At 40.3% G+C, this 25,208-nt stretch overlaps 1 protein-coding gene across 4 annotated transcripts in view; it reads right to left on the bottom strand.

The window, feature by feature from the left end:
- Positions 1 to 24,789, bottom strand: part of ATP2B1 (ATPase plasma membrane Ca2+ transporting 1) — a 135,046-nt gene extending 110,257 nt beyond the window's left edge. Inside the window, exon 1 of one of the 4 annotated variants that reach the window (XM_066257768.1) lies at positions 24,355 to 24,789. The gene's annotated coding sequence lies outside the window, so the exon portion shown is untranslated. Of the gene's footprint in view, positions 1 to 23,517; positions 23,537 to 23,739; positions 23,962 to 24,354 lie in introns of those variants that run through there. The other 3 variants (XM_066257771.1, XM_066257769.1, XM_066257770.1) reach the window with 3 other exon arrangements.
- Positions 24,790 to 25,208: the final 419 nt, after the last annotated feature.

Raw genomic sequence — 25,208 nt, 5'->3', positions numbered from 1 at the left:
TGATTGGGAAGGGTTTCATATTTCAAGTGTGTGATATGTGTGTGTATGAGCACGTATAGATTCACGTAACAAATTTACATTAGGCAAACTGACAGGATGTACCACTGCACTGGCCACATGTATACTAAGAAATAACTAGATATTAATCCAAATAAAAATATGATTATGTCTCTACTATATATCCATAAGTAATTTAATATAACACCCTTATGGTGTTACTTATGTTTTCTAGAAATAAAAATGATTAACTTTTTTCAACTTACTAGGCAGCGAGGTCAAAGGTTGCCAAGTATATCACTTAGTCCTTTTCTTATTTAAATAATACTGACCATATAATTTTTTCTTTTTTTTTTTTCTTTTTTTTTTTTTTTTTGTATTTTTCTGAAGCTGGAAATGGGGAGAGACAGTCAGACAGACTCCCGCAAGCACCCGACCAGGATCCACCCTGCAACGCTCTGCCTGCCAGGGGGCAATGCTCTGCCCCTCCGGGGCATCGCTCTGTTGCGACCAGAGCCACTCTAGCGCCTGGGGCAGAGGCCAAGGAGCCATCCCCAGCGCCCGGGCCATCTTTGCTCCAATGGAGCCTGGCTGCAGGAGGGGAAGACAGAGAGGAAGGAGAGGGGGAAGGGTGGAGAAGCAGATGGGCACTTCCCCTGTATGCCCTGGCCGGGAATCAAACCCGGGACTTCTGCATGCCAGGCCGACACTCTACCATTGAGCCAACCGGCCAGGGCCTAATTTTCTTATAAAGATACACCACCACAAAATCCTTTTTAAAATGATGTAAAACTAATTAATTAGAATATAACCTGAATATTTATTTAATTAGAAATATCTGACTCCAAGTTAAAGAGGCAGGCAGATTTATAAATGAGATCGGTTTTAAAAACACATTCCAAACATTTCCGGAAAAGTATAAAGTTAGCTCATTCTTCTTTTTACTGTACATCATCTGATGAAGAATTGATGATAAAAATTATATAACTGGGAAACTTGGGTAAAAGAAACATTAAGTTTTATCCCACACACTTTATTTGCTAAAACAGAAAAATATGAATACACTGGAGATAAGATCAAGAAGGGATTGAAATAAATATTATTCACCCAGCAATTTTAGTTGCTAGATTTTACTAGTGATGGTATTTTTTTTCAATGTTTAAATCAAGCTGAATATGCTTCACATATCTACTTCAAGACCACTAAATGGGGTCAAAATAAGGAGACAAAACTCATACAGTACATACAAAATTATGTTCTCCATCAATTTAGTCATATACAGAATGCTAACTCCTATGTTAAAAAAAAAAAAAAAAAAGCCCAAGATATAAGAATACTCTCCTCTAAATGGGGAGAAGAAAACCAGGACCACAGTGCTGATCAATTGAGAGCTCTTATTATAAACACCCATAGGCACCCAACTCCTTATAAAGTTGACATCATTCCAGATCAAGGTCCCTGACAGGCATCTAACCTAAGATGAGGCCTTCAACCTAAGTCCCATTTTCTTTTGTTCACTGTACCAAGGAGATGAACTCATAGCACTTTCTTTCATACCACCAGAGGTCTCATCGGTGTTACTCTCCATTCCAGAAGATAACCGACTGAATTTTAAAGGGATAATTAAAGCCTATCTGTTGCACAAATGTTTTAGGTTATAAAATAGCTGGAGACCCATATGAATTTTTGCACAACTATTGCCAACTGCAGAACAGGAGAGTGAGCTACAGAGATCAGAAGTCACAGTTCTAGTTCTGGACTACACATGTGAATGAAACCATTTTATTCTAAAAGGCTTGCTCATTTAGCACCAACTATTTACAATAAATGGAAAGGCAATAAATTTCCATTTACACAGGACAGAGTATACCTGCTGTAACCAATTTTATCCTCAGCACTTGGCCTAGTACCTGAAACTATACTTGGCACTCAGATATTTTGTTGAATAAATATTATTTCTGTCAAAGCTTAGGAAAAGCTCAACACTGAACAGCAGAATGAGCACTAAACTGGGAGTCAGATCTGGGTTTTCATTCTCATCGTGGGATCTAGGGCAAGCTGCAGTGTCCTCAGGTCTGTTTACTCATCTATAAAAAGGAGAGATGAACCAGGTTCTCTAAGATGTTCTAGCTCTAAAATTCTTTGTTTACCCTCAAAATGATGTTCTTCATTACTTTTCCAGTCTAAATGCAAAAACATCAGTGTTCCCATCCATGGATTTAGGGCTACTCACATCTTTTGTTTATGGTCTCCACTACCAGAAAATACATGAATAAGCCTCAAGCTGGGCCACAATTTAGATTCAGCATCAAGTTCTCTTTTATGATTCAGAACCCTGGTTCACTGTATAGACTTCAGTTGTTTCCATCTTGAACCAAAAAAACCTCCCTATTATGATTTGCAATAAACAGATAGATGCTCCTCAGACTTTGTTTTCAATATTGGCATCCATTTTAAAACCTATGTATGGTTTTAACTTACTGTTTTTTCAATTTAGACAAAAGACTGACTCCATTAATGGCTGTCCTCTCAGGTCCCAACAGGACCGCCAAATAAAACACAGGCTATTCAGTTAGATCTAAATTGCAGACAATAGTGGATGTCCCATTCACTATTTGAGATACACTTTTATTCACTATTTATCTGAAATTCAATTTAACCTGATGTCCTGTATTTTTACTTGCTAAACCTGGCAACTCTGGTCCTGATTTCATATTATTATATATTACCAGTTCCCAAAGAAACACAATTTTAAAAAGCAGTTTAAACACTAAATATAATTTAATTTTTTATTTGATTCAGAAGAAATTGGATTTTCCAAGTTTTGCATCAATCTGGTCTCCCAGCCCACACTCTTATAAAACACTGGAAAGCAACTGTAAAACAGCTCACACCATCTACCCCTCCCCCTTCCTGGCCCCAGACTAACAGAACTAATAACCTTCATCCTTGTAAGATGGAACTTAAAAACATCAAATTCCCAAAATGTAGCTCAGAGGCTGCCTTATTTTGAATGCTTATACCCAATACGGTTTCTTAATCCTCACCTATTTTTAATTTGCTTTAATTAGTATTCATCTACTTTACCTAACATCATAAACCATTTAGGAGATACTTATTTTGTGTCCTCATCTTCATTTCCTACCCTACCTCATATTCATACACAGTATACAAAATGCTATATATACAAAAATTTAACAAGTGTTTTCTAAATATTAAATGTTACTGTAGCTCTGGCTAGATAGCTTAACTGTGCGTCATCCCGAAAAACAGATGTTGCTGGTTCAATCCGTGGACAGGGCAAATACAGAAACAGATCGATGTCTCTGTCTCTCTCTCCCTTCCTCTTCCTCTCTCTAAATTCAATAAAATAAAGTTTTTAAAAATGTCATAGTTGAAAAGTATAAATACAGAAGTTGTGATGGTCTACATCGAATTTGTACTAATCCTATCACAAACCTAAAATTCATTTTTAAAAATAAATTCTTATCAACTGCTTGACTTCCTATAGTTTAAGCATAAAATGTATAGAAATCCCAGTTATGAAATTTCTGTATATAGATGGATTATTTCTGAAAAGCATTTATTAAGAATCTGTCCTAAATGCTGCTTACTCTGCAGTATGACTATAAAGTAATAACTGGTATTTCAGAACACGTATCAGAACATATAAAGCCTAAAAGTATTTATTTTTGCAAGTTACCTTAGCTCATTTTAATAAGGCTGCCATTGCTGAAAGTATTCCAAGTTTGAAATTTTCTTTAGCGCTTGGGCACTTTTAAAAGAAAATAATACTCCATGAGAGCAGATCTTCACTTTTCTGAAAATACATCAAGTGTTACTCTGTAAATGTTTCATTAATGAGCAGATGGCTCACATACTGTATGTTGTAGGGACATTGGTTAAAAAGGGGGGATATAAATTGTTTTTATCACAGAAAAGTATAAAAGGCACTATTTTGTAACAGAATCTTCTCAACCAATTCAGAATGTCAATACCTAAGCCCAAATGAGTTGTGCAATCTTATGGGATGAATTCAACAGAATTATACTTTTTAAAAATTAATAAACATTGGTTTTATCATTTACTATTTACCACTTATTAGTTCTGACATAAGTGCATTCTTGAATCTTGAGGGTTATGTTTTTCTATTATAGACCTTAACTCCCCACCCAACCCAGATATCATCACAGATACATTTCATCAAGAATTACTATTTCGGCCCTGACCGGTTGGCTCAGTGGCGTGCAGGAGCGTCGGCCTGGCATGCAGGAGTCCCTGGTTCGATTCCCGGCCGGGGCACACAGGAGAAGCACCCATCTGTTCTCCACCCCTCCCCCCTCCTTCCTCTCTGTCTCTCTCTTCCACTCCCGCAGCCGAGGCTCCACTGGAGCAAAGATGGCCCAGGCGCTGAGGATGGCTCTGTGGCCTCTGCCTCAGGCGCTAGAATGGCTCTGGATGAAACAGAGCGACGCCCCACATGGGCAGAGCATCGCCCCCTGGTGGGCATGCCAGGTGGATCCTGGTTGGGCGCATGCGGGAGTCAGTCTGACTGCCTCCCAGTTTCCAGCTTTGGAAAAATGAAAAAAAAAAAAAAAAAAAAAAAAGAATTACTATTTCCTCCTAAAATCTCCAGTAGCATAAACTATCCCTTTAGGATCAGGACAATATCAAGTCTTTGGTATTTCTGTATGTGCAATCTTCCCACAGCCTAAATAGAACTGTATTTAAATTGGCCTTTGGCAGTCAACATTTAGTAAGAATAAACCAGATCCCTAGCCTCTTGTACATTTTCCCTCAAACCTTAGGTGAAGGGAAACACTTAAAGGGAAACACTTTAAGATCACCCAAAAACATTTTAATTCCCAGGTGAAAAAAAAGAGAGAGAGAGAGAGACAAATCTCTTGGCATTACTTTTAACTGCTGGTAACATGTCAGATTTAACAGTGTACTAGGGAGTTAGAGAGCTGAGTCCACCTCCCTTCTCTATCACTCAGCATTGGGACAGGTGAATTGACTTTTATCTATACGTACAGAGAAAGAGGCCTTCATCTTATCTAGAGGGCTGCATGCAGAATAAATAATACCAACTGTCACATGTAACATGCTTCTGACAATCAGTCCTCTTCCAACTATATATATATATATGGCAAGCAGGTTCTTTATCCTCATGACCTCAAATATTAAAGCCACTAAGCCAAATCCATTTTAACTAACACAATGATCTGAAAAGTCTGTGGCTGTTACTAGTGTAATACTCAAACTCTTTTCCATGTCCAAAACACATATTTATTCAGCAGAATTGGGTTATGAGATTTTTGCCATAAGCTGAAGCTTATCCCTATAAAGATGACTATTTTAATTTAAATATTTTACACAAAAATCTTCTAACAACATAACACAAAATTAGCTTGGACAATTAAAAAAAAGTCAAACATCATTAAACCAGAATGGAATCACTCAGGATTGCTACTCAATATGCCAGGTCCTGGGGATATAAACTATCATCAACCTAGACCTCATCCTTAAAGAACTCTTTCTTTTTAGGAGGATGGTCTTGCAAACAGATAAATATAAGACAAATGATATTTTAGAAAGCCCATGTTTCCCTGGCTCAATATATTGCAGTAATTCTTCTTTTTACTTCCCAGCATTTTTAGCCTTATGGCTAAAATAGAAAATTCCATCTTATATTCCATGTTGAGTTGATAGAGTATGTGAATCCCTAATTTCTTTCTTAAAGAATCTTTCAAAAGTCTATAATTAAAAAGTAACACTGAAACCAGAAGCTAGTTTATATACAAATTGCCTGTCACATGCCAGGCAAAGCAATTAAAGGGAACAGGATTTGCCACCTCTCAGAAAAGCATAGAATTTTCAATTTAAGAAGGGGTAGTGTTCCCTTTTTATGCATTAGCACTCAATATATTTAGGATAAAAAACAGTTTTTGAAGACAATTTCAAAACTAGGTTGTAAACAGGAAATGCAAACAAAACCTACATATTTTATTAAGTTTCAGCCCTCAATTGTGTGAAGGAGGTTAAGATTATAGAACAAAGGTTATAAAGAGCAACATGTCACCATGCTGCCAAAATGATTTAGATCAGTAATCTCCAACCCCCGGGCGGTGGACCAGTATTGGTCCATAGTCCCTTTGGTACCAGTCTGCAGAGAAAGAATAAATAACTTACATTATTTTCGTTTTATTTATATTTAAGTCTGAACAATGTTTTAATTTTTAAAAATGACCAGATTCCCTGTTACATCCGTCTAAGACTCACTCTTGACGCTTGTCTCGGTCACATGATACATTTATCCGTTCCACCCTAAAGGCCGGTCTGTGAAAATATTTTCTGACACTAAACCGGTCTGTGGCCCAAAAAAGGTTGGGGTCCACTGATTTAGATGACTTAAAACACACAAAGACCTGAACTCAGATTTTTCTATGTGAAATAAAGTGACTATTAGGTGTTTCTGTCAGTAAAACTAGTTCTGTACATATAACTAATTTTCATTTTACTCTCCAAACTATTATTAAATCAATAATTTATTTTCTAATAGATGTTTTACAATCAAGGAAATGATGCCTTAATAATAAAAGTGATGGCAACATACACAGAAATGACCTTGCCTAGGGGAGCTGGGGAAATGCCTCATTAAAGAACTGATTTTTCATGGGTCTTAAGAGCAGTATTTTGTGATGTGGGAATTTAGGCGAGGGGAGTATGATGAACAAAATATGTCACAGGACAACGAGCAGACTTGGCATGTCTGTAATACAGTAAGAACTCGGGTGTGACTTGAGGTGATCACTGTGACAGCAGAGACAGGGCGGCACAGGGGACTCAGTGTCTAACTGGACATGCGTTAATTGTGTAAGTGCCAAAGAGCAGCGTCTAACTTTCTAGAGAGGTTGAGAAGGCTTCAGGAAGTTTTCATGATGACTAGTCCAGATGAGGACACTCCAGATGGGAAGAGCGGCACAGAGCTACTGTTTCTGAACCAAATTTTCCATTAAGTTTTGCAAATTTCTATTTTTGATTTTAAAAACCTCCTTTTTCATTGTCAGGAAGTCAACTTCCAATTCTTTCTTGTAATACTTAATGCTTGCCTCTGAACAACTTTTCTACCTTCTCCAAATCTGGTCTCACCTGCAGTGTGCTGGGAAACCAGTTATCAAAATGTTATAGAAATATATTTTAAAATACTAGCAAACACAACAAGTAAACACCTAAAGCGGAATGAAACGCTGAGTTTTGATGCATCGACTCTCGGCTTCTAAGAAGGCTTTTTCTGCCAATTTCCAGTTTCTCTACTTGTTTTACATGGTTCAGGAAGCTAGATAAATAATCGCCTTCAGGCTAGGAGAGAAATTATCCCACACCTCTCCCCATTCTGCTAGTCTTCTTCTTTCATCTCTGCCCATTTGAGAGTTATCCCAGATGGCAATGAAGCCACTAAGGAGCATTCCACAAGAAGAACAACATTCTTCATTGACATCAACATTAGAGGAATATCATGATACAGACATTTTTGGTACATTTTACCTTCTACACCTTCAACTTTTCTAATTAATTAAGAGGCAGTGCTTGACAGGAAAAAAAAAAACCTGCTTTGGATAAATACATATATCTGTTGATGTGTATCTATTAACTAAATGTAAAAAAGTTACAATCAGGCCCTGGCTGGTTGGCTCAGTGGTAGAGCGTCGGCCTGGTGTGCAGGAGTCCCAGGTTCGATTCCCGGCCAGGGCACACAGGAGAAGCGCTCAACTGCTTCTACACCCCTCCCCCTCTCCTTCCTCTCTGTTTCTCTCTTCCCCTCCCACAGCCAAGGCTCCATTGGAACAGGGTTGGCCCGGGCTCTGAGGATGGCTCTGTGGCCTCTGCCTCAGGTGCTAGAATGGCTATGCTTGCAACAGAGCAATGCCCCGGATGAGCAGAGCATCGCCCCCGGTTGGCGTGCCGGGTGGATCCCGGTCGGGCGCATGCAGAAGTCTGTCTGACTGCCTTCCCATTTCCAGCTTCAGAAAAATACAGAAAAAGAAAAAAATAAATAAATAAAAAGTTACAATCAATCAACTATATAATCTGTGCTACTCTTCCTCCCCTATATATCCCACTTCTACCACTGTCACCTTGAAGTCCTCAATACCAGTACAATCTAGTGACTATGATGACTCTATGAGTACATCTGCTGCTTTAAAATAAACTATAATCTTGATAGACCATCCAAACGACTCAAAATGTCTTCCTTTCACCTTCCTGCAGCATCTGCTTTATGGGGCTACCTTGTACTGAATATTGGAGGGACATGGCCAAAGAATCTCCTCAAAGGAATTTTCTCTCATTTCAGCACAAAGACCTTCACCAATACAGCCTCTGCCTGGGGAACCATTTACTGTAATTTTAATTTACAGGTATACATCAAGAAAGGTAGTAGGGGCAAGTCCAAGATTATGACACAACTCAGAACTCAGCCTGGCTCTCTACCTTGGCTGTAGGCAGCTACACAAGCAGAACTCAGAGCAACTTACAGAAAAGATCCTACAAAGTACAATGACATAAGGACAAAGATCACTTTCAAGATATCATGGTAGCTAAACAATCTGAAGGTTTGACAGGTAACTCCAAAATGCCTTTCTTCTATGTTTAAGAATAGCTGGAAACAATATATCCCCTTTCATTATAGGCGAGATCAAAGACCAGGAAGGGGACATGTGCACACACTTACATTGGTTCCTTGGAAGCATAGGGCACCTGATGAATCACTGAACAAAAAAAGAAACTGAGAAGGAACACTGCCACTCTGACCGAGGCCGACTTGAAGCCGGCATAGCAGCCTCTCTTTTTGACAGGTCACAACTGTTACTGTCTAGCACAGTGATCACGGAAACAGTTTTTGAAAGAATATATTTATCCACAATCTTAAGTGTTCCGCTCAAAGTCTGAGGATTAATAAAAGATACAATGTCATAACGAGAGTCTGCTAGCACACCTTCCTGCAACTTTAAAGTTTTATTTCATATACAACACATAACCTTCACTTTTTTTGGATTACTTCTTAACATATATTTGTTGAAAAGTTTATACGTTGAATTTTTGTAGAGTTGTCTCCTCTATAAAAAAAAGCTGTAATAATCAGTAAAAATACATTTAGAAAAGCTGTTTATTCATTTTGAAATAAAAGAAATTTCCATTTCTATGGCCTTCTTAGTATTCTATTCCACTTAGTAAAGTTTATCCTAACCTTTAAAAGCAAGGATAGCAGAACTGTTTCAGAAAGATTTAAATTTATATAGCCTAGTAATAACAAAATATTTCTCATCTTCAATGTAATCATTCAGCTGACATATTATTCAGCTGAAGTTAAAAGAAACAGTGCCTTGTGATAAATTTACCTCAAGCATATTACAGTTTCTAAGGAGAGACAAAAACAAGCATTATACTGGAGTCCAATGCAACTAGCTTCAAATTCAAGACTGGACACAAGTGATCATTCAAGAGTCATTAAGAACTTCACAGGTATAAAGTGCCAGGAGCAAGAGACTGAAAGATTAACAGTCCCTGTTCTCAAACTGAACATCTCATTGAGGCGTCAAATGTGTAAATGACTACAAAATATGTATTTTTAAAAGTGCTATAAGATTTGGAGAAAGAAAAGCAGAGACCTAGCCATGAGTGTCATGAGCTGTAGACACACCATGAAAAAAACAAAGAATCCCAAATACCCAACCAGCTTCACAGAAAGGCTGGCAGAAATCAAGATAACAAAGTAGCCAAGTATTTTAATCCAATAATTTAAAAAGAAATAATCATAAACAAAGATAAACATCTGCAAATAAGATGTTCACTGGAGGATTATTTAACATAATAGAAAAACTCAAAACCCAAATATCCAACAACCAGGAAATAGCCATGGAATGAAATATTACATTCATTAAAATGATGAAAAATATTTAATAAAATATGAGGCCTTTTTAAAGCATACACTTATACCTGTATTACCTTAAGCATGTTAATAAACAAATTTTTTAAGAAATCAAAAATAAATCAAAATCTTAAAGCTGACTGTTTTTCAGAGGTAGGATTATGAATGATTTTGTTTCATTTTTACACCGTTCTCTATTTTCTCAAACATTTATATAATTGGTATTGTTAGATTTTAAATTGGTAAAAAGATTGTATAAAGTCACTGTGTTTTAGTTCCCTTTAAAATCATTAATAACTCTTTTCTTCAGTAGAGAATATTTCTTGCTAAAATTCCACAAAACCCACTCATTTAAACAGGATCATCTGTAGGAGTTGCTTAGAACAATACCTGGCAGGTACAAAGTAGCTGTACAGGTGTTAGTTTTAAATTTTCAATAATTTTAAATCCCCTCTATCTAGTCAAAGTATCCAGTGTGTTACACAGCTGGTCTACTTTTCATGGCACCTTGGCAAAAGAACATTTCTTTTTCCTTTCTTATTCTAACATCTTTTTTTTTTTTTTTTCCCTGAAGCTGGAAACGGGGAGAGACAGTCAGACAGACTCCCGCATGCGCCCGACCGGGATCCACCCGGCACGCCCACCAGGGGGCGACGCTCTGCCCACCAGAGGGCAATGCTATGCCCCTCCGGGGCGTTGCTCTGTCGCGACCAGAGCCACTCCAGCACCTGGGGCAGAGGCCAAGGAGCCATCCCCAGCGCCCAGGCCATCCTTGCTCCAATGGAGCCTCGCTGCAGGAGGGGGAGAGAGAGAGACAGAGAGGAAGGAGAGGGGGAGGGGTGGAGAAGCAGATGGGCGCTTCTCCTGTGTGCCCTGGCCGGGAATCGAACCTGGGACTTCTGCACGCCAGGCCGACGCTCTACCACTGAGCCAACTGGCCAGGGCTCTAACATCTTTTAAGAGATAAATGTTGTCTCCCTCTGAGATTCTACTTCCCTCAAAGAAAGCAAGACAAAAAATTCAGTCAAATACCAAGCTCCTCAAAGGGAAGACAGAAAATTAATGATGAAGATAAAATTTTAAAATATGGTCAACTGTCAAGACATACCTACAAAAGTGTATTCCTTAACAATTTTATCAGAGTCTCTCTTAAGTCAACGTTTCATGGGACTAAACACTTAGGCCCTGGTTGGTGGCTCAGTGAATAGAGTGTTGGTCCAGCATATAGACATCCTGGTTTTGATTCTAAGTTAGAACATACAGGAGAAGCGACCGCCTGCTTCTCCCACACCCCTGCTCCCTCTTCTCCTCCTGCAGCCAGTGACTTGACTGGTTTGAGCATGGCCCCCATTGGTCCGAGCACTTCAGCCTCAGGTGCTAAAAATAGCTTAATTGATTTGAGCATCGGCCTCGCCGGGGTTGCCCAGTGGATTCGTGATGAGGTACATGCAGGAGTCTGCCTATCTTCCCTCCTTTCACTTAAAAAACAAACAAATAAAAAACTCTTTATCCAGATGAAGAAATGGAGAAATCATATACCAGACTCTTAACAAGGAGAGGGCTATATGTAATTAGTCAGAAAATAATGTCTTTACTTTTTTTATGAGCTGCTTGAGACACATATAGGGTGGTGAGGGTGGTGGTGGTGAGGAATATCCCAGGGAAAACTAAAAAAAAACCCACAAAAGGCAACCAACTATTCTATGTAATAAAGGAATGATGAGGCCATGGCTGACTGGTTCAGCGGCAGAGCAACGGTCTGGCATGTGGAAGTCCTAGGTTCGATTGCCGGTTAGGGCACACAGGGTAAATGACCATCTGCTTCTCTACCCCTCCCCTTCCCCTTCTCTCTCTCTCTCATCCCCTCCCCTGCAGCCATGGCTCAAATGAGCAAGTTGCCCCAGGTGCTGAGGATGGTTCCATGGCCTTGCTTTAGGCACTAAAATAGCTCTGTTGCTGAGCAACAGAGCAGCGGCCCCAGATAGGCAGAGCATAAGCCCCAGACAGGGGTTGCCAGGTGGATCCCTGTCGGAGTGCATGCAGGAGTCTGTCTCTCTGCCTCTCACTTAATGAAAAAAATAAATAAACAAGGGAATGATGAATTTAAACCTGCAAAGTAGAGGAAGACTTAAAGAAGAAATCAAGGATCTTAAGTTGTTTATGGATTGTCTTTGCTAAAGAAGTTTTCAGTCAAGTCTGCACTACTCACTTATACTTGTTTATAAAAATGGATTCTTTTACTCCATGTAATACTGAACCCTGCATCTCAATTGCACAAGACTGCACAGAGACACAAGAACTGAATAACAGGTGACATATCTGGGTTATGCACACATATATGTATTCATTTCTAGTTTTGACAAACTTACACATGCATAAAGTTTATTTTTTAAAAAACCTAGATCTAGGCCCTGGCCGGTTGGCTCAGCGGTAAAGCGTCGGCCTGGCGTGCGGGGGACCCGGGTTCGATTCCCGGCCAGGGCACACAGGAGAAGCGCCCATTTGCTTCTCCACCCCCCCCCTTCCTCTCTGTCTCTCTCTTCCCCTCCCGCAGCCAAGGCTCCATTGGAGCAAAGATGGCCCGGGCGCTGGGGATGGCTCCTTGGCCTCTGCCCCAGGCGCTAGAGTGGCTCTGGTCGTGGCAGAGCGACGCCTCGGGGGGCAGAGCATCGCCCCCTGGTGGGCAGAGCGTTGCCCCTGGTGGGCGTGCCGGGTGGATCCCGGTCGGGCGCATGCGGGAGTCTGTCTGTCTCTCCCCGTTTCCAGCTTCAGAAAAATACAAAAAAACAAACAAACAAACAAAAAAAAACAACCTAGATCTACAAGGTATTCAGTTATTTATTTAATATCAGCAGTTCTTTTAGTACCCCTACCCTATTTTCTCCTCAGAGACAACAGGTGCCTTTCCTTTTAGTGCCTAACTCCACTATTACAAGTAATACTTACAGTGTTCCTGCTTGCTTTCTCAGTTCCAGGAGTTATATATCTTTCAACACTATTCTTAGTCCTACCCTCAGCAAAAATACAAATGTTACTTATGTAGAGTATATAAAGACACTACAACTTAATAAGACAAGCACCTTCTATCTAGTTAAAAAGGGACGGAATACCTGAACAGACACTATATATTACTGGAACTTAATATGCCCATCAACTGATAAATGAATAAACAAATGGTGGTATACCTATATAATGAAATCCTTATCAGCAATAACAAGGGTCGAACTATTAATATATATTTCACAGAAAAATTTCAAGTAACTACACTGAATGAAAAGTCAGACCGAAAAAGAGCACATATTGTATGATTCCATGTATCAAATTCTAGAAAATTAAATTAGTCTATAATCACAGAAAGCAGATTAGTGGTTGTCTGAGGAAAGAACAAGGTGGGAGAGATCACAAAAAGGCACAAGGAAAATTTTAGCGGAACAGTTGGGCTAATTAATTTGACTGTGGTGGTAGGTTCACTGCAATATACATACAACAAAACTCAAGTTTTTCACTTTAAATCTGTGCAGTTTACTGTATGTCAATTATACCTTAATAAGGCTGTAAATACATAAGGCTTCTTAGGAGTTCTGGACTCAAGAGTGGGGCTTTCTGATTATGGAGTTCTCTGCTAGGTAACTGACAGATATTTCCTTTTCTTTTCTTAATTGAATTTATTTGGGCTACATGGGTTAATAAAATCATATAGGTTTCAAGTGTACAACTCTATAACACATCATCTGTATATTGTATTGTGTTCACCATCCAAAGACTGGTCTCTTTCTGTTACCATGTATTCCCCCTTTACCCTCTTCTACCTCTCCCCAATGCCCATACCCCTTTCCCTGTCTATGAGGGTTTTTTTGTTTGTTTTTTGCTTAATCTCTTCATCTATTTCTCCTAGCTCCCCAGACCCCCTCCCATCTGACAGCTGTCAGTCAGTTTTCTGTATCAGTGAGTCTGTTTCTATTTTATTTTGTTCATTGAATTCCATATATAAGTGAAATCACATGGTATTTGTCTTTTTCTGACTGGCTTAATTCACTTAGGATAATACCCTCTAGGTCAGTGATTATCAACAGCCAGTCTCCGAACCAGTGTCTAGCTACCAGAACTTTTGTGCCAGTCCACAAAAGAGTTAACCAACCTGATGTATGGAGATTATAGAGTCTATAATCACTGGCTGAAAAGAACTGGTCTAGGTTCATCCATGATATCATGAAAGGTAAGAGTTCCTACTTTTTTATGGCTGAGTAGTATTCTACTGTGTAAATATCCCACAGCTTTTTATCTACTCACCTACTGATGGACACCTGGGCTGCTTTTAAATCTTGGCAACTGTAAGCAGAGCTGCAATGAACATACAGGTGCATGAGACATTTTCTTTAGACAACCCCTCACATAAACAGGGCCAATGTCAGAATCTTTAGTTCCTTTCCCTCAAACTGGTCAGTCTCAAAGGTGACAAACTCTGGCCAAAATACTGAAAGCTCAGGAAGGGAAAGAGGCTGGGAATCTTAACATGAATATTTAAACACTTCTCACTCTCATTTGAGTATACTTTTGGCATGGAACAGACTTAAGTGCCACTAATATGTCACTTCTTTAAATGGAAATCTTATGTAAATATATTTATTGAAAAGCTAAATTACGTTCATGAATGAAACAGAGCATACCATACCGTGAAACACAAAATGATGACAAGCTAGTTAAAAGACAGTATTAGAAGGAAACCTAAAAGAATTTAATGGCTGAAATTTTGGTGTGGGGAGTGAAAATGACCTACTATGCCCACACTTTTTTAAAAAGTCAACCTTGAAAGAAAGAGTGTTAATAAAACTCCCTGACTTTATATTTTGTACTTTAGAAGGCAGTAACAAAAAATCCAAGTGATTTGGCATTTTAATGATAAAGATTAGACTCAAATTTAAATCTGGAGAGAACTTAACAACACAGAGTAAAAACCGAAATCAGAAGTTTTTAAGTCCAGTTACACAAGGAATACCATCAAGATACAGAGGCTCTGCATTCCTAGCTGAAGGAATGATGTTGAAAGAGGTCCAGAGGCAAGAGAATCAGGTAAGTTCCAGTGTTCAATTACATATATAAAATAAAAATAGAGGAGTTTAAGGTCAAAGGCAGGGGAATTTAAACTGTACCCTAAATCCACTGTGCATGACAGAGTGACTATGTTCACTTTCTGATATCTGACATCCAGAGGATCTGATGCTAGAGGAACTCCTTTTCCTGATGTGTTATCCTTTTCCACTCCACAGACCTTTCTTGTTTTCAGACCTCTCACTATTAGCATGGGTGCCCTATAACTCAGTATTCTCTACCATAGTATTAGTTGTCAATAATGTCCAAAGGAAGTACCTGAAGTTTGTGAGTCAGCATAGTTAAAACATCTATCTCTCACTTGATCTGGGGCATAAGTAGAGATGAAAAGGACAGACTTATAGCAAAGGAACTGAAAATCTTCAATAACCCTAGGTATTAGCAAAGTAGCATGGAATATATGCTAATATCATCCTCGTATGTCCCAAAAAGAAAAAAAATCAAAACCCAATTGAAAACGATCATGGGCTCTAGCCCATTTCACTTTTGCTGGGTCCACTGATTTCTACCTTCACAGATTTATTTTTATTTTTTTTACTACTCAAACCACTCTATATTCCTCTTGATCAACAATTTTATTATGATTATTATTGCAATGTTAACACAAGAGCAAGTCTCAGAATTCCATATATAATACTCAACCAACAATTAGGTCTATAAAATTTAAAAGGGTAGGGAGAACATTCAACAGCAGTGTACCTGTACAGTTTCAGCTGTGCTAATCACTGGAAAATAACCTCTGGAGAGCAATCTTCCAAACCATTTTTTTTTTACTATAACGCCTTACATACCAAATTTATATAAACATTAATTACTTATATATTTAAAATTATAACTCATAATTTACATACTAAATCTACATAAATCATTAACTAGTTAAATGTTTCAAATTACATGAACATTCAATAAGAAATTATAAACTCAAGTACAGGCTTTCCTTTCTGGACCTAAGGAAGGCAGTTAGAAGAAAAACCACATCACTATGCTTTAAAGTTGAACAGAGACCATATACCTAACATTTCTTCCTAATACCTATAATGATTTGGCACCAGGTCATAGCTAACAGTTCAACCTCAGTTCATGGGGAAAAAACTCTCTCAGAAAATTACAACCTGTAGCAAACAGACATTTAAAAACTTAGCTCCATCACATTCCTTTCAATGAATAGTAACTACAAGAATATCATATTTAACTTTTTAAACCATAATATATGCTTCAAACTATGACATCCCGCAATGTGCTAATGAATTACAGATCCAACAAGCACATCTAAGGCAGATCAATCCTGATGAAAGGAAAAGATGTCACAAGCCAATAGTGAAAGCGGACATTGTAAGGTACACATTTTAGCTATTATAATGAATAAAATTGAATAAAATCTTAAAACAGACAAATTACTACATTGAAACTCCTATAAAGAAACTAAATTCTATAATCCTAGCAACATTCTATGAAATGTAGCTGTTAGGTTGTCCTGTGCATCCACCTAAGCAAAATTAAAATTTCAAAGGTAAACCTCATCTGCTTTACCTTCACAATGCAATCTACACAATGTTTCAGTCCTAAAATGATACGCCGAAAAATACTGATTAAACATTACTGACCAAAAGGATATAACATAGATGGGAGTTATGCAATCTAGGCAACAAATGTAGAAAGAGTCAGACCAAATAACTAATGAGTGATTACTGGGAAATGCTGAGTTTTAAAGGATGGAGACATTTAGATAGACAAGGGAGAGGGGGGGGCCTATCAGGTGACAGAATAAAGACACAAAGTCACAGCAAAAGGAACGAGAAGGATGTGTACAGAACACTGCCAGACTATATGACTGTCCTGCAGTGAGCAGTCTACACACTGTAACACTGCTCTCAACTCTGGGAAACATGATTCATATCATGTTGTATGTGAATGGTAGCCGGTGGAGGTGGGCAAAGTGATCCTGGTTAGGTAGTATAGAAAAGTATCAGGTGAAATGTCCCACTAAAAGGGGTCTTGTGATACAGGGGAGCAAAACACTAAACACACTTAGATAAATTCAGTCCATATTAGTATAATATATGAAAATATGGGAGAAGTCCCAACTGGGAAAATGGCATAAACCACCATACCTTGGATTTTGGTTTTGCCCCTCTCTCTCCATGAAACCCCTATTAATATTTCTTAGAACCAGTGTTCTAACACACACGTTAGAAACCACTGAACTGCAGATGAGGAGAGTTTTTAGGGAGGTAAATGATGATGGAAGGAGATCTGACCTGGAGTGGTGAACACACAATACAACATACAGATGATTTATTGTAGAACTGTATACCAGAAACCAGTATAACTTTGTTATCCAATGTCACCCCAAAAATGCCAATAAAAAGGAAAAAAAAAAACTGAGCTATTTTATAAAAGACTTTTACAGTCAAGTTGCACGTTGATAAAGAGAAAAATGAGGAACCACTGAAAGTTCTAGTGAAAAAACGACAGCAGGAAAGCTCCTTAAAAAAAAAAAATGTGGCACAAAAGGTATATTAAAGCAGCAGATCTGACTATTTTGAAAGTGAAAGATTGTTTAAAATCCTTCTGGGAGTTCATACAATGAACAATAAATCCACATTGTTAATAATCAAGTTATTTTTAAAAAGCATCTTTTAAACAGTCAAATTCCTTTTAAGATACACTTTTCAGAAAATAGTAACTTTTACTCCTAAATTTATCAGGTCTTTACAGTAGTTATACCAGTTTACAGTTAAACCGTATAATCTCAGATTTCACAGTGTAAGCAAGCACTGGTCCATTCAAAACTATCCTTAGTCCTTCCCCCAGAGGCCCAGGTGACAGTAAAATTAACACAAAGCAGGTATCCAAGATTCTGAGAAACCATACTGTTGGGATTTATTGTACTTAGAAATACTAAATAACATTCTTACTAAAGAGGTAACTAAAAATTATGCATGCTGTTTAAAATAGGTGACACTGTCCTAAGAAAAGCTTAATAAAAATAGCTTTAAAAGAATATGGTAAAAAGTTTACCCATAGTTTATCTGGATCCCACTGCCAGAAAGCTTTATTAGTTTAGATTTCTACAGCCATTTGTAATTATAACAAACAATTCATAAATATGTCCTAAAGCGTAGCCAGCAAACCTACATTTTTGGAAGAAACAAAAAATGTTCGGCACCATCTTGAGTTAGACGTACTTTGAAATTAACTTCTTTATAAATATATTTTAAATACAGATGCAACTACTTACTATATTGTTATAAATGAAAAAGAAAAAAATTCATTTTAAAACTGGTCTTAAATAGAAACTAAATAATATGTGGTATATACTATTAGATGAAACAGTTTAAAAATCCTCAGTTTACAACAAATGGACCCTATAATAGGTTGAACTATACAAACTGTTATTTAACATTTAAGTGAGATAACAGTAACTTCCATCTTAATGCACAAAAAGGTAAATTATCTGTCTTATATCATTAATATTCCTTAAAGATCACTAGGTACTAACCTACTGTTTTTGAAGGAACAGCTGCTTGTCAACTAAAACTAATAGGAATCACTCCTTATTCAACAATTTGTCCTTTTAGTTTAAAGAAATAGCCAATGTCTTTCCTGTTAACAACAAAAAAATCAGAGCTAGACTAATGCATATACAGTACTGTATTGACAAAGCATGCTTTACTTTTACAAAAACAAGCCACTGAGAAATGCAGACACTGAGGCATGAGAACAAAAAGAGAAGAACATTCTCTGTCTAGAAGTTTACGGTGCTTAATAAGTAACTTCATAAATAACCACGGGTGGTTATAAACCTTCTGAAAGAAAACAATGCAGAGAACAACAGAAATATTTTCAATTTAACAATTTTACACTTGTCACAAAACCGCCAAGTCCATGCATCAAACTTGGCTATAACAGTCAAAACTATTTGAAAACACTAATTCCGCCCTATTCAAAGTCAAATAAATCAATGAGGTCCCTCTAATTTATAAAAGCATCTCTATTAACATAATAAAATTTTAACCTAGTTATAAATTTAACATCAATGTTTTTCAAAATGCAGACTACTGGGCCCCGCCCCAAATCTGCTGAATCAGAATTACAGACACAATGCCAGGGATTCTGCCTTTCAGTAATTACCCCAGGTAATTTTCATGCACACTAATGCTGGAGAACCATTACCTTCCTTGTGAGATTTCTAATAAGGTTTTGATTTCAAGAACTAAAATCTCCTGTCTTGGAACCTTTTAATACTAAACTTCATTACATAAATTAATATTTCAAAAAGAGTTAAGTAATAAAAATGTTGTGGAAGAAAAACAAGTACACCAAAAAATTACAGCAGGAATTAAAATAAGAAAATTATAGGCCATTTTATTTTTAACTCAAGATTTAAAACAAGCCTAAATCATTTCAGAGACCAAGAGGTCTTTGAAAACAAAATTGCCATCTTAAAAATAATCCAATCCACAGTATTAAAAACATTATTTCAAATATGTTCAAAATCATTTGCTCAGCTGCTAAGTAAATCGGGATACGGACTGTTTACATTACAGTATCCCAAATACAAGCAATAATCATAAAACTAAACCCAAACAAATCTCGTTATATTCCACTATAAAAGTTACTCTGGACAGAAACTGATTTCTTATAAATTCATATAACTTTAACAAACTTACATAAACATATATAATGGAAGGAACAATGGAGCAAAAACTAGAAGCAACCTAAAATCTAGTTCTGGTTAATCTGACAGGTAGCTATGTGACCTTAGGACCTAGACAAATCATTTTACTTTTGGGATGGAGGGGTGATAGTACCACTGTTTACTCATCTCACAGGATCATATTGTAAGAATCAAATGAGAGAGTATGCAAATACATTCTGAAATATTGCAAAGCACTCTAAAAATCAAAGGCTTTATTATTAAGGGAGCAAAATCTGACACAATCTTTTAAGTGCCTGCTGTAAAACAGAGTACAGTATTACGGAAACAATGAGGAACATAAAAACTGACCCTTCAGATTTAATTGGATATACAACACTATTTTTAATTCTGTAAATTAGAAATATAAAACATAAGAAATCAATTCAGTTACCTGTCCTACCTCCCTAACAGATATTTCTGTGTAAAAAGTATAAATAGTATTAGATCATGAGTTGATAACTGTCACAACTGATCAGTAAGTATATTAGTCTCTATACTTTCACGTATTTGACAATTTCTACAACAAATTTTAACAAGACGATGTATATGTTTGTATATAAAGCTTTTGTATAAGTTAAAAAATAAATCTTTAAAAGTTATTTCTTTTTGAAAATTATTTCCATAACTGTTTTATCATTTTCCTTTAATATCTCAGCTTCTATAAATTCCAAAATAAGCTGCTCTCAGTACCCTCGATGTATGACAGCTACTAGAAAATCATTCTTTTCCAAGTAGGTGAGTAAATACCCTTACCCAAACTGTAAAAATGTAATTCCTTTCTGCTTCCTGATCTTTACTCCTTTGTTTGCTCATTCATTACAAAATTCCTAATTAAAAAGTGAAAACTACCAGTTTCAACTGCATGTATTAGGTGAGTAAAAATAAGGGGGGAAAAGGCTAGTACTCGTTTTTGCTGGTGTATTGAAAGAGCAGCGATAGTTGAGCCATTCCTCCTAAAACCTGTTGACCTATACAACTCAATTCACATGGTAAGAGATTGTTTCCCAAGAAGTTAACCTGTCAGACAAATGAAATTCCCAAAGCAAGAATTCTATCAAAGTATGCATAGCAATGTACAATTACCCTGCATACATCAACCTAATTAATCAAATAATGTCCTTTAACCTGAGGCCATATTCCACAGATTGAAAAAGCATAAACCACCTTTCACCTCAAGCAGATTTAGTTTTAAGTTAATAAAAGTTATCTACAGCTCAATAGCTTATGTTTTATAGAAGTTTATGGAGAAATCACAAGTGTTGAAACTTAAATGCAGACAGAAGGCAATAATATCCTGCGGTTTATAATGAAAGCTGTGTTTGGTGATATCCTCACATTAATTTATTCATTACTTGAAAGCTAAATCTTTGTTTCTTCGTGCTTCATTTACAGTCATAATAACTATAAAACATTCTGTGCCTAAAGAGACAGTGTACCTTAAATGTTTTATTTGAGAGGGGTGGGGACAGGAGAGTGCAAGTGGGCAGTGAAAGAAGTTTCACCAATTCAACTGACTGTCACTGCAACATTTGGTTTCTAAATATTAAAAGCTCCATTTATTTTTATATGAGATACATTTGAGAGGAGCCATATATAGAAACCACTTTTTCCAACATGGTCCTTAATAACTTTGAATGTAAGTCTTCCTGCAAGTCCTTATTTGTATTATTTAAAAACAAGTACCAGTAATTGTAAAATCAGTAAAACCATAAAAGGCAAGCTGTTGGAAGATAAATAATAAACAAAAAGAATTACTATCCCTTATTCAAGGAATAATTTTACATGTTTACTTTAGAATACTAACAGCATACAGCTAAAAAAATTAAGATGACCATAACACTAGTAGGTATCCTTATTTGGTGGCAGTAGCTAGCTGCCACTTACAATGAATGCAGTTATTACTTTCCTTATTTCTTTACCTAAGTGTCCAGCTATCATTACCACTATTATTTTATTAAAAGCACAAATCAAAACCAGTTGCTCACCTCATCTCAGAATCCAACATTAAACCCCAAGCTCCAATTCAGAAGTCCACCCTTAAAGAATGAGGAATTACAGAAAAATGAAGACAAAATTACCTTATACATCTAAATGAGGATGCTAGTAATGACTACTGCAATAAAAATCAAAAAGGCGTACTCTGAATTTTCACCATTTTAATAAAACAAAATCATAGAATTTTAAATCAAAGGTGGCGCTCTGTCCTCAACTCACCCGATTGTGACTCACTTTTGCAGACTATATGGTAGGCAATAACAGTTACTTTTCAAAGATCTTTGCAGTTACACCCAAGTCAAAATCAGGACAGAGATCCACCCTTAATTACAGCAATTTAACTGTCTTATCCAAAGCAAGGTAGAAACTAAAACGGCCCCCTGAAATCATGGGTAAATCAACCCATTTCATATTCTAGTTTTCAAAGGTTTCCTTTAAAGAAAATATTTCTATTTACTTCACATTTGAACGCACCAGGTCGAAAAAGAAAAAAGAGGGGAAGGAGGACTCAGACGAAAGGCACAAGTACAAAAAGAGATTCTCTTCCAATCCGTCTTAATTCCCCCAATCCGCCTCTGCCACACACAAGGACAGGGAGTCTGGTGAAGGCTAAGAGCAGGACAAGCGGTTAAGGCCCTCCAATCACTCACGTGGGCCACCATCCAAAGGGTTACACACCCTCTGTCTGAGGATAGCCTCATACAAAGCAGATCCTTATAAGTACTTATTATAAAATACACCCACGATGTTCAAGAGCTGTATTTTAAAATAAGAGTATCCTCAGGTGGGGGAGGTTAAGTACAACAAAGGCTTCCATGTTGAAAGGCAGACAGTCCTAAAACAAGCATACATATATAACTACACACATTTGAAAAAAAAATCATAACTAATTTATCATGAACAGCAATCGATACCAACAGGAGCCATTAGATTATTAATAAACCCAGAAAAGTGGAAATGCATAGCAGTCAAAGTGGCTATCTGCTGCGATCTAACCCCAGGTAAAGGTAAAAATATGCCTGCGGAGGGGAATCAAGCCCTCCGCAGATTTAGAGACCCCTTCAGCCTACCCTGAGCGTCAACCCCGCTGCACCGGACAGGATGCGAGTATTTGCTAGTGCTGCGAGTCCCGCAGAAAATTGGTGAATGAAATGCGCACAGAGACCAACCTGGCTGGTGACCGCGGCGCAGAACCAGGGGTCGCTAACTAGCTTAGCCACAAGATTCTCCTACAGAATGGAATAAAAGCAGCACACCCCCAACTCCGCAACTGGAATGCGGTTCTTTCTCACTGACCCTTTCCAAAGAGGGGGCAAGGACGCAGGGTGTTTCCCCCTCTCCTTTTAAACTAAACCTAAAAAAGCGAATCCGAACAACCGGGAATATTCTGGGTAGCGGGGTAAGGGCCGAGAGGGGACACCCGTAGAAAGGCGAGACGGCTCTCAAACTCCCGGGGAATCACCGTCCGGTGTGACATGAATCAATCAGACAGCTCCGGAAAGGAGACGACGAGGGGTCCCCACGGGAGACCCAGAGGGACTGAAGCCGGGGGTTCAAGGGGTGACCCTCTCGGGACGCGGGGAGAGAGTGCCGGGCACCGCTGCCCTCAAGGTCACCACGCGCCGGGCGGGGGCGGCCCGCGAAGGGATGAGCTACCGCCCAGTCGCGGCGGCCTGGAGAAGAGCTGCGGGTGTACACACGAAGCCCCACCAAGCCCGGTCCCTCAGGTTCCGAGCGGGGAGTCCCGGCCGACCCAGAGGCGCACACCCAGGAGCCCGCTCACCTTTCCGATCTCCCGGTGCGGGCGCGGCAGGAGACAACCTACCAGAGGCCCCCCGGACGCCCCCGCCAACTTCTCCCGAGCCCGCCGAAGCCGCTGCTCTCCTCCGGGCACCCAACTGTCCGGACCCCCTCCACGGCGTTCTGACCCCCGGTTCCGCCTGGCCTTCCCGCAGGTGATCTGCCCCATCGCCCCTGCCGCGGGCGGACGGTGGCCGCCACTCACCTCACCCGGCAGCAGGAACCATTTTCCGAAGGAGGAAAGGAAGGGGAGGCTGCAGGAGGGTCGGGGGTGGGGTGAGGCACAGCGGGCAGCTCAGAGGACGGGGGCTCGGTCCTCGGCGTGTCCGCAGCCGGCTCGCACCGCTCGGGATGCCACTCAGAGGTGCGTGAAGCTGCACCTCGAGGATGAGGCGGCCGCGGAGCCAAGAAGCTCGGCGTCCACCAGCCGGAGCTCCCTACTCACGCTGCACTGTGAGGAGGCGGCGGAGCCGGAGGAGGCGGCACCCGGCCCGGCCCCCGCCCAGAGCCCGGCAGCAGCCGAGTGGCCGCCCGCGTCCCCGCAGGTCCCGCCTCCTCGGCTCCGCAAAGCCGCACACAGGGCGCGCCGCGCTCAGCACGGGTAGCTCCGCCAGCCTCACGCCGCCATCCGCAAAGGCAGCGGCGGGCGAGTGCAGACTCCTCGGTGAGCACCGCAGCCCGGGCCGCTCCGAGCAGGGCTCGCGATCCCCGGAGCGGACGGCCGAGCACGAGGGGGCTGCGCGCAGCTCAGGGCATGAGCCGCATTTGCACCGGTGGCCCGCAAGATCGTAGGGGAAGGCAAGGGGAACAGAACTCTCACCCGTTCCGGTCTGGCGCTCCCTTCTCTTCACACCCACACGCCTCCCGCTCCACGCTGGCGGCGCAGCTGCTCCCGCTGCCACTGCCGCCGCCGCCGCCGAAGCTCGCGCCACAGCCGCTGCCGCCTTGGCTGGGCGCGGTCACGTGACGCGGCCCGCGGGGAGCCTGGGGGCGGGCAGGCGCGCGCGCGCGGTGGCAGCACGGCTCCAAGGAAAACTGGGAGCAGAGCGGCGCAGGAAGGCGTTTAACGGGAGAACCCAGCGAGCGCGCCCCCGGCTGGCGAGCGCGCGCCCGGCAATTAGAACTTGCCGCGCGGTCGGGAAAGGGTGGCTGGAGTGCGGGGCGGGGGACTCACGCCTCCGCGCGCCCCTCCTTCTCTTCCTTCCCTGAGCTCCTTGACTCGCCGCTGCCTCCGCCCCCTCCCTCTAGCGCCTTTCCTCCAGGCGCTCCCTGCGATTGGCTGGGAAGTTCTGACGTCCGTGTTTCCATGACGTATCGGGGCGGGGGGTGGAGGGGGAGGAGGGGGTGGCCGGGGCGCGGGGGGACGGTGACTCCGTCAGTCACAGCTCCTGTGTCGGCGCGGGGTCGGGCTGCTCCGGAGAGTGTGGAAGCTGGAGAGAGCGAGGACTGCCTCAGGCGGACCCCTTTCACCTGGGCCGAGCCCAGCCACCCCCGGGATGCGCCCCTCCAGAGCTTAGGAACTGGGCCAGCGGGCGTCGGAGGGCGAGCGCTCCTCTGGGCGGCAGGTTAAGGCTGACCACTCTTCAGCGGACATTTGAGCAGCTTCTCGCCGCGTCTCTTCACTCCCCGCCGGACTCATTGCCTGTCCCGGGCCGTGACGCACGCGCCTGATGA

The sequence above is a fragment of the Saccopteryx bilineata genome, chromosome 2 (assembly GCF_036850765.1).
Source record: "Saccopteryx bilineata isolate mSacBil1 chromosome 2, mSacBil1_pri_phased_curated, whole genome shotgun sequence".
Classification (NCBI taxonomy): Eukaryota; Metazoa; Chordata; class Mammalia; order Chiroptera; family Emballonuridae; genus Saccopteryx; species Saccopteryx bilineata.
This window is presented reverse-complemented; position numbering and strand designations above follow the sequence as displayed.